The 9,219-nt window shown below is 43.2% G+C and overlaps 1 long non-coding RNA gene across 4 annotated transcripts; it reads left to right on the forward strand.

The window, feature by feature from the left end:
• Positions 1-469: 469 nt before the first annotated feature.
• LOC147972718 (uncharacterized) lies at positions 470-4,954 on the forward strand. 4 transcript variants are annotated; one of them, XR_015602653.1, is made up of 5 exons: positions 470-1,089; positions 1,367-1,423; positions 1,977-2,734; positions 2,862-3,026; positions 3,343-4,954. It is a non-coding gene; the product is annotated as an uncharacterized LOC147972718 (long non-coding RNA). The 4 variants fall into 4 exon arrangements; XR_015602654.1 differs by having other exon boundaries at positions 1,977-2,518; positions 2,601-2,734; positions 2,862-4,954; XR_015602651.1 differs by having other exon boundaries at positions 2,862-4,954.
• The last annotated feature ends 4,265 nt before the right edge of the window (positions 4,955-9,219 follow it).

A 9,219-nucleotide genomic window follows, 5' to 3' on the forward strand; every position in this document is an offset into this window, starting at 1 on the left:
GATCTACGAGGAGAACCACCGCTTCGAGAGGGGTCGTCTGGAGCGGCAGAGGGCATTCAAGGTGAGCGTCGCTGAAGCTGCAACAACGACATGCACCGTATTGCGGTTGCCCAGCTCGTTGGTAAGCTCCTCCTCCTCCGCCTCTTACTGAGTGCGCTCGGCAGAGGAGAGGCAGTCGGAAGTAGTACAAAGCCCCTCCGCAGCAGCAGCAGCAGCAGTAGTAGTCTACACTACTATTAAAAGAGCAAACATAACTCTCTCTAAAGCCACACAACAAATCGTATACGGGATAACGAGGACCCTCCGATCAAATTAACTTAAACACATCCTACTGTCCATATTACGCGAATAGTCTGCCGTTTGAATCAACGTCTCAGATCGAACGTTCTGCCAAGCAGACGCTGTTGTCTGCCAATCGTCTGCGCTCCACATCCCTCAAGCCTCGATTCACGCGGCCCACCATGATCTGCGGAACGCAATTAGTCCGGATCTCCCTCCCACGATCCCCGGAAACAGCGCACCTCTCCTCACGGCCCCGTCGCCTGTAGGTTCTCCGCCGCCGCCCCACGCGACACAGGCCATCTCTCCCCTGTTTCCCTCTTCTCCCTCTTCTCCATCCCACACGACAAGCGCGCGGCAGAAGGCGACTACCATATCTCTCTTCTCCCTCGCCCTGTTACGCCTCACCCACCGCCGCTTCCTCTCCCCGCCCCCCGGCACTGCCTCACGCTTCCAGTCTCTCGCCTCGAAGGAGGCGGACGCCTCAATCGTCTCCGGGGCCGGTGGGGCGCGGGGAGCGGGCTGCTCTCGGTGCTCGACCCGGCGCTCACCGTCGAGGATCACTACTGCCGCCAGCGCGCCCAGGAGCAGCGAAAGGGCATGGAGGTGGAGGGGTCCGGCATAGAGGGGATCTCGGTGGGCGGGCACGAGGCATGCGTCACTGCGCCGTCCCCATACTGCGGCAGTGGTCTATTCAGCAACGATCTGTACACTGCCTGACATTTTTGTTTGAGCAGCTTCAGTATTATCTTCATCTAATTGCTTGTCAAGTTGCTAATTGGAGTCTTCAGATTCTTAGTCACATTGTAGGTCAGTAAATCTGATTGTGTGACACATTTGAGTGTTCATCTGAAAGTTAAGTCTAGATCGCTAGAGAATGATCCTGATACATGGAAACAATCTGATTTATTCATTGTGCGATTACTTAGACCGGGCACCGGGCCTGCACCTTGCTTCATTAAGTAATCCACAAATTGTGTTTTTTCCTGGGTTGGTTCAGCAATGATGCTGATACATGCAAACATATCTGATTTATTCCTGTGTAGCTCAGTGCCTGCTGTTAATTATGTTTTTTTTCCTTCCTCAGGATCCACAAATTGTCAAGCGCACATGGTACAACCATCAAGTTCTGGGATATTAGCTGGTAATTGAACTATCGAACTTGGCAATGTTCGCATAATGGTTTCCAGCATCTATTCAGTCTATGACACTGTATCCAAAAGAGTTGGTACCCACGAGTTCATTTTCCTACTTTGTACATTGCTGGAAGCCTAGAACCTTTTAAAAAAATTATATTATGTAGGAAATCATTTGCATCAGCACCTGCCGCCAACATAAAAAATGTTAGCCTTCCGAAAGGAAAAATTCTGCACATTTTCACCTTGTTTATAAGTGGAATGGTTTGTTATTTATTTAACTGTAATTCCAAACATTTAAGTACTGCACGATATGTTAATGCTACTCAAACTCCATTGTATTAATCAAAATACGTTTAGATCTAATTTGCTGTTTGCTTGATGCTCTTTTTATGTGAATTTTACAATTTTGGTGCTGGTGCAATGATTCTTTTTATTGGAAAGACCGGCTTCTTCAATCTTTTTTGATTGGGACTCACGACTTGAAGCATGAATTACTAATTTCATTTCTATATATTAGCAATTGAACTTGTCCCCTTGTATGAAACTTTTCCCATGCAGGCTTCAAGTCTTCAAGTGCAGGCAGTCTTTTAACAAAGGATGGATGCGAGTAGTGGTATGCTGAATACCATGGATCTATGTTCACTGAAGATAAGTTCTCTTCCTGAAACTTACAAGCACAAACTTCCTTAGTCAACTCAAAGCTAAGCACGGTTATAAACAAGATGCTTTAATATAATCAATATTGCTTGAATTTATAACAGTTTCCAACACTATCCGAGTCTTTGAGCCATTCTCTAAAAATAAAAATAAACACCTTGAGTGCTTTCTTACCAGTGCCTCCGATCAAGTTTGGTTTTTTTTCTAACCTTATTATAATCCAGTATTTAATATGCCATCTAATGATCCAAGGTCTTTACAGGGAAAACAATGGCAGTTTTAATGCAAGTTCACTGAACGACTACCATATCTTTATGTAGCATTTGATTGCTTGGATGAAGTTGGATGGGAGATCCCCATCCAGCTTTTAAAAGTTGGTGTAGGTGTTGCAGCTTCTTCAGTGCAGTATACACTGGCAACTGGGAGCACACTTGAATTACATGGTTTCTCCATTCAGCCCGCTTGCTTGTTGTTAATGTCCATCTTTTTTGAGCTATCGTGCTGAAACTTTAATCTATTGTGCAGAATACATTTCTTCAGAGAACCCGTTGTTGTGTGCAGAATATATTTCTTCAGAGAATGTGTTATTGTGCAGAAACTACAATGAAGTTGTCGGTGGAGAAGATCCGGTGAACCCAACTACGTCGGGTTGGTTCAAAGTGAGTTGTACTTTTTCCTGATCTGCATGCTATCTCAATGTATTTCTGTTCATAAACACGTTTTGATACTTCGGAGGCATGTCATAATTATAAATAATAAGGTATTATGGGTTTTCTGCATCTTCAGGTCCGATCAGGTCCTTCCAACGGTCTATTGTGCGTCGAAGGTCACGTTCATCTCTGGCAAATTCCATCGCAGCCTCGGTCGTACGTGTGCTTCGATCTATTTTCGTATTGTTTTCTTGGGCGTTTGGCAAATGCTTCACATACTAAGCTAAACATGCACAACTATGTAAGATAGTTTCACATGTCTCTTATGTTCTTGCAGTTTGACATCCATTGCCAATTTGTATTGTTTCTAAACTAAAATGATTCCCTCTTGTTCACTGATTATCTATGAACTAAAATCATGTCCCGCTCCTGTACTACATTGGTCTTTCATATGCTGGTTGTGCACACATGGCATTAGCTTGTCCATTTCTACTTTATTTGTCCAGTTCACTGGAAATGAAAATACCGCCTGAACCTTTTATGCTTACCTATTAAGCTTACCTGCAATGTCCACTCCTATTGTTCTCTGACCTGTCAAACAATAAGAGTTGGTGCAGCTAGCTGCTGAAAAGGAGATGACTGTGGTCCTCTTGACAACGAAGATGAAGACGCAGTAGACCAAGCCTTGTGTGTTCTCCACTCGCATGCACAACGAGTTCCGCAAGATGGCCAATGCTGTCAAGAACCAGGTCACTGGAAGCTACTACATGCCTGACTTGACCAAACCCGCTCTTGCAAGACTTTCAATTTACTGCAACCTCCGAGTTTCCAAATACGGTGTCAAGAAAAAGAAGAAGAAAGTCCATTTTACTACCTTGAACAAAGTTGGTGGTTCACATTACCCCTGATCTATTTTTCTGCTCTTGGGTGTTTTGTCTCAACTTCCAGCTGATGTGGCGCTGGTCAATGGTGGTTTGACCTGCGGGTGGGGCCACGAGGATTAACTTAATTGAAACAGGAAATTAGCCCATGGTTAATTAGGCAATGGGACCCGCTTGGCAGTGACTAGGGGGTGGATTAACTAAGTGCTAATGGTAGGTTTAGCCGGTGGCTAGCCGGAGCACGACGAAGCTAAGGGCACGAACGACGGGGAGGTGCTGCAGCGGCTGGCGATGGAGCACCGCTGGGCGTAAAATGGGTGGTGGTGGCCCAGTTCTCGGGCATCGTCGTCCCTCTCCTCAGCGAGACAGTGAGGCAGGCGGCGCGGGGAGGCATGGGGCGGCCAGATCCAGGGATGGCGGCCCCATTAGGTCTGGTTCTGGCCGGTCTGGAGTCTAGCGTGGGTGTGAAGACGACACGACGGCAAGCTTGTGGTGGCGGCGGCTCAACCCCCAGGCGTGCTTGTCCCTGTCTTCGCGCGGGAGGTAGCAGGGCAGCGGCGCTGCAGCGATGCAGGTGCAGGGGAGCCCGAGGGGGCTACCAGATCCGGGGGTAGCAGCCCCATATAGTCTGGTTCCGGTCGGATCCGGAGTTCGGCGACAATGTGAAGACGGCCCGCTAGCGAGCTTGTGCCGACGGTTGACCTATACGTGAGCTGGGAGAAGAGAGAAGGGAGAAAGGAGAAGTAGGGCGTTAGGACGGCAGCTTGGAACTCCGGCGGTCGCCGATGTCATCTAGAGGCGGCAGGGTCGGGCGCGGTGCTCGGGAGGGAGGCAGCTACGAGGGGAGGCTTGGGAGGAGCTCCTCCGTCTCAACCCAGCCTGATGAGGGAGACTCACCCGCAGGTCAAAACCGGCCATTGACCATTGCCACGTCAGCAACCAGTGAAGTAAAACCTCCTCCCAGGGACTGATTTTTTCCGGTATGAGATTGTTCAGGGGGTAAAAGGAACAGAAATAAAGATCAGGGGGTTATGTGAACCACCAATTTCCTTCAGGGTAGTAAAATGGACTTTTTTCGAAAAAGAACATCCATACGAATAGCGTTGAGAGGCAATGAGCTTTTTTTTGTGCATGAGTTGGTTTGTGTTTCCATCCTTCTAGATTTGTTCTAAGAGAATGGAGTTGAATATAATGAATGATGTGCTCAGCAGATAGGCACAAGTTTTGCCAGTAGGTTCAACATTTGTACCCCATGACTATGTTTCCAGAACTGATTGGGACATTCCCCCTTTTCTTTAGAAATGAAGGGATCATTTGTACTCCCTCTGTGCCATGCCTGCGTGCATGATTACTCAGTATACTCATGTATATCATTTATGTGTGTGAACTGGTGGTGTCCTTTAAAAATACTTTGTTGTGCATCGATTTCTTCATGGTTATGCCTTCTATTTTTGAAAAAAAATCATAATACCAATGTATAATTATATTCGCATGACTTGTTAATCACAATAAGATAATATGTCTATACCACTTGTCAATCATTGTTGGCAAGGATTAGAAAATTATTTGGTCAAGAAAAATAGAAAATCATGATATACTTCTTTGAATTTCCTCGAACATTGCCGGTTTACTCATGATTGATGACAAATATGTTCACTCATTTTTAGTCCAAGTGACATGTTTTGTATCACAACATTGTTAAACGTCTATATTGCCTCTCTTGTGTTAGCACACTATATTTTTGTTCATTATTTTCTAGAACGAATGATGATAATTTTTCACATGATAATACGTGCGTTGCACGTGCACACTTACTAGTAGTAGGAGGAGGAGGAGGAGGAGGAGGAGGAGTAGGAGTAGCAGTAGCAGCAACAGCAGCAGGAGCAGTAGCAGTACCAGTACTAGTAGAAGTAGCGGGAGCGGGAGCAGTAGCAGGAGCAGGAGCAGTAGGAGCAGCAGCAGGAGTAGCGGCAGCAGCAGGATTAGTAGGAGTAGCAGTAGCAGTAAGAGTAGCAGTAGGAGTAGCAGTAGCAGTAGGAGTAGGAGTAGGAGTAGGAGTAGGAGCAGCAGTAGCAGAAGTAGCAGCAGTAGCAGTAGTAGTAGCAGCAGTAGTAGTAGTAGCAGTAAAACTCAGAAAGATTGTTAGGACAAAGAAATTAGCGACAAAAAACAACAAGATCTTTGTCTGCACAATGAAGAAGACATCAGTTCACTACAAAATGGTACTAACTATTATACCTTGCCTTTTTTTATTCCTTTGCCCCATTTCTAATATAGAGAAGATATTTATGCACATCCTTGTTTTCAGGCATTTCCAAAGCAGTTCACTGATGATTACCTCTCAAACAACCTCTATGGTCAGGAGGCGAGGAAGATTTTTATACAACACCCATGGTTCAATATTGAAGTGTTCCTGAAGAGGACGAAGGATGGACGGTTAATCATCCACTAGCACTGGCCTAAAGTTGCAAAGGCCTTCAACATGAATGAAGGCTCAATATTCGTCTTCCGCTTTAGCAGTTTTCCAGATGAGATGCATCTGTCTATATACCGTCTATAATGCTAATTTCGAAAGGTTCTACATGTTGCATGTGAAACTTGGTGCTGGTGCAGTTGTATAATGGGGTAGCTGAGTGCTGAAGCTATATCATGTTGTACTCTAATGCATTTCAATTATAAAATTCTGCTTTCTTAATATGAAATTAGATTAATAAATGGATTATTAATAATAGGGCAATTAGCCTGCTAATGGCGAATTAGCCTGCTAATTGGGTTTTGCTATTGCAAATGGTTATTGACAAAATACCGTGGGCGATGACCTCGGGCAACACACACAGTTTCTAGGAATAAACCGTGTTGGATCAATGAACAATCACACAGGACTTTCTCTTGAAAACTTAGTTAATGCATAAAAATGTCCAAACGAACCCCGAAAAATCATAAAAATTGACGCAACACTCCTGTTGTTCTATGTTGACACGAGAAAATTTGTGGAAGCAATAAGAGGCAATGGATATCGTTTCGTCCCCAAAGGTGGGACGTTTCCTGCCGAAACCATCATGATTGTTGTGAGAAGCATATACCCAAACCTGCCCCAAATGGGACAAAAAAATTACCATGGCATGTTGATGCCGCTCCATAATAGAATGCCAAGTTTCATGAATTTCAGACGAGTTTTGGATTTACTAGAATTTAAAAATAAAGTATCTCAACATTTTGCCGACAATCAACGGTGCCCTAGTGTTTGAAATTCATTCCCATTTCTTGCATGGGACCTAAGCATGCACCCAAGGACACAGATTTGTTTTTTCAACCAATTTATATGCACTGGAGCATGTGCATGTAGTACAAATTTGAATTATGCAAATAAATGCATTGAAAATTCAGTTAATGCATAAAATGTCCAAACAAATCTCGAAAAATCACAAAAATTGACACAACACTCCTTTTGTTCTATGTTGACATGAGAAAATTTTGAAAGTAATAAGAGGCAATGGATATCTTGTCCTTGAAGTTCTCTAACTCCAGGTTGTTCCACTGCAGCTCGGTATTTGCTCAACCGTATGTGTACATGCATCAGGGCATACATAAAATATTCAAGTCAATATTCTCAGCTAACTGTGATGTAATTAAAATAATTACTTAAGGACTTGAGGTAAAAATTGATTTTAGACATCAAAATTTGCAGCCCTCATTTCAACCATGTTCAGATAAACTTGAGGTAAATTAGCGGTAAGGATATCACAATTCATTCAAGATAAGCATCAACACCACCATGATCTTGGGGTAAAAATTGATTTTAGACACCACCACCAGAGACACGCAAGATAAGCATCAACACCACCATGATCTTGATATTAGCCCCCCATATCACCAGAGCATCATAGGAGCACATATATAAAGCAAGTACACGTGGGCAGCTAATGGCAAACCCTAGAACCGCATGAATTTATCACCAGAGAGCTCCAGTAGGAGTTGATGCTTGGTTACAGCATCTAGCAGCAACTACTAGAGCCCCACAGCCAACCCAAATCATGGCCAAGGCCATGCAGGAGCTACATCAAAGAAGAAGGAATATGGAGGAGCTCACTAGAGGGAGGTTGTAGCCATAGCAGAGGCTCAGCCACACCGCCATCACCACATCCAGGAGAGGGTTTGGAAGCCGCCGAAGCACCACCGCGGCGACTAGGGCAAGCGCCGGGCATAGTGGCACCACCCCAGGGACATCACCGCACGAACATCACCGGCCTCGCCCTGTTTCAAGAAATGTTCAGAATAACTTTGTCAGACTCGATCAATTCTGAAGAAACGACCTTCATCGTCAGACACATACATACATGCATACATACATACATACATACATACATACTACCTCCGTTTTTATTTAGTCTGCATATTAGATTTAACCGAAGTCAAACTTTGCAAAGTTTGACCAAGTTTATAGAAAAATATATAAACATTTACCATAACAAATCTATATGATGTGAAAGTACATTCAATAATGAATCTAATGGTATTGATTTTTTATTGTATATGTTAATATTTTTGTTTATAAACTTAGTCAAAGTTTACAAAGCTTGACTTTGACCAAAGCTAATATGCGGACTAAATAAAAACGGAGGGAGTACATACATACATACATGAAGCAAAAGAAGAAGAAACAAAGCAGGGACCAGACGGGAGCAGATGAGCTCAGTAGCCAAATAGCCGCACTCATGTATTTGCAATTTTAGTTTTTATATTACTACCCTGAATATTCATATTACATACAATCAAATATAAATGTAATATATTGCAAACACAATAAAGCATATGTATTTGTATTTTTAGTTTTCATATTATTACTCTGAATATTCATATCGCATACAATCAAATATCAATGATTATATTGCAAAATATTCCCCGCAACAACGTGTGGGCTATCATCTAGTTTATGTTAACATGCAACCTATATATCCACCTCATATATTTTCACACATGCCACCTCTCATTTAAATGCACAAGTAAGACATCTACATTATCAAGGGCATGCAATCAATCAATTGTCCACATTCCACCACAAGCATGTCCTCCACATCATCAAGCGCCCATGCAACCTTTCAACTTTCCAGTTTCTACCACATGCAAGCCTCCACATCAGCAAAGAACATGAAAGCCCTTCACGTCATTAATTTTTATTTTTGTTTTTGAACAATAAATAATTGAACTTGAATGTCATCCACCCTCCATTTATCTTTAGGTTGAATAATATTCTCATATATTCTAATTTTATTTTTGATAAGTACTCCCTCTGTAAAGAAATATAAGAGTGTTTAAATCATTAAAATAGTGATCTAAATGCTCTTATATTTCTTTACGGATGGAGTACATTGCTAAAAATTACCTCAGCAATCGCACGGGGCGTTATCTTCTTTTCTGGAAAAGACGAAGCCGAGTCAACGGTGGGCATTGCAGCCTCTATCTACTAGAGCAATCGATCACATCACACGCCTAATTTCCACACGCACAAGACTTATGTGCAGAATTGGTGGCAGAAGACGACCAGACTAGTCCAAGTCAATGTTTTGGACTGAACCGTGAAAAAATGCCATTACCAGCAGTACCAAAACTCTC

This window comes from Triticum urartu, chromosome 5A (assembly GCF_056163025.1).
Source record: "Triticum urartu cultivar PI428250 chromosome 5A, HENAU_Tu73, whole genome shotgun sequence".
Taxonomy (NCBI): domain Eukaryota; kingdom Viridiplantae; phylum Streptophyta; class Magnoliopsida; order Poales; family Poaceae; genus Triticum; species Triticum urartu.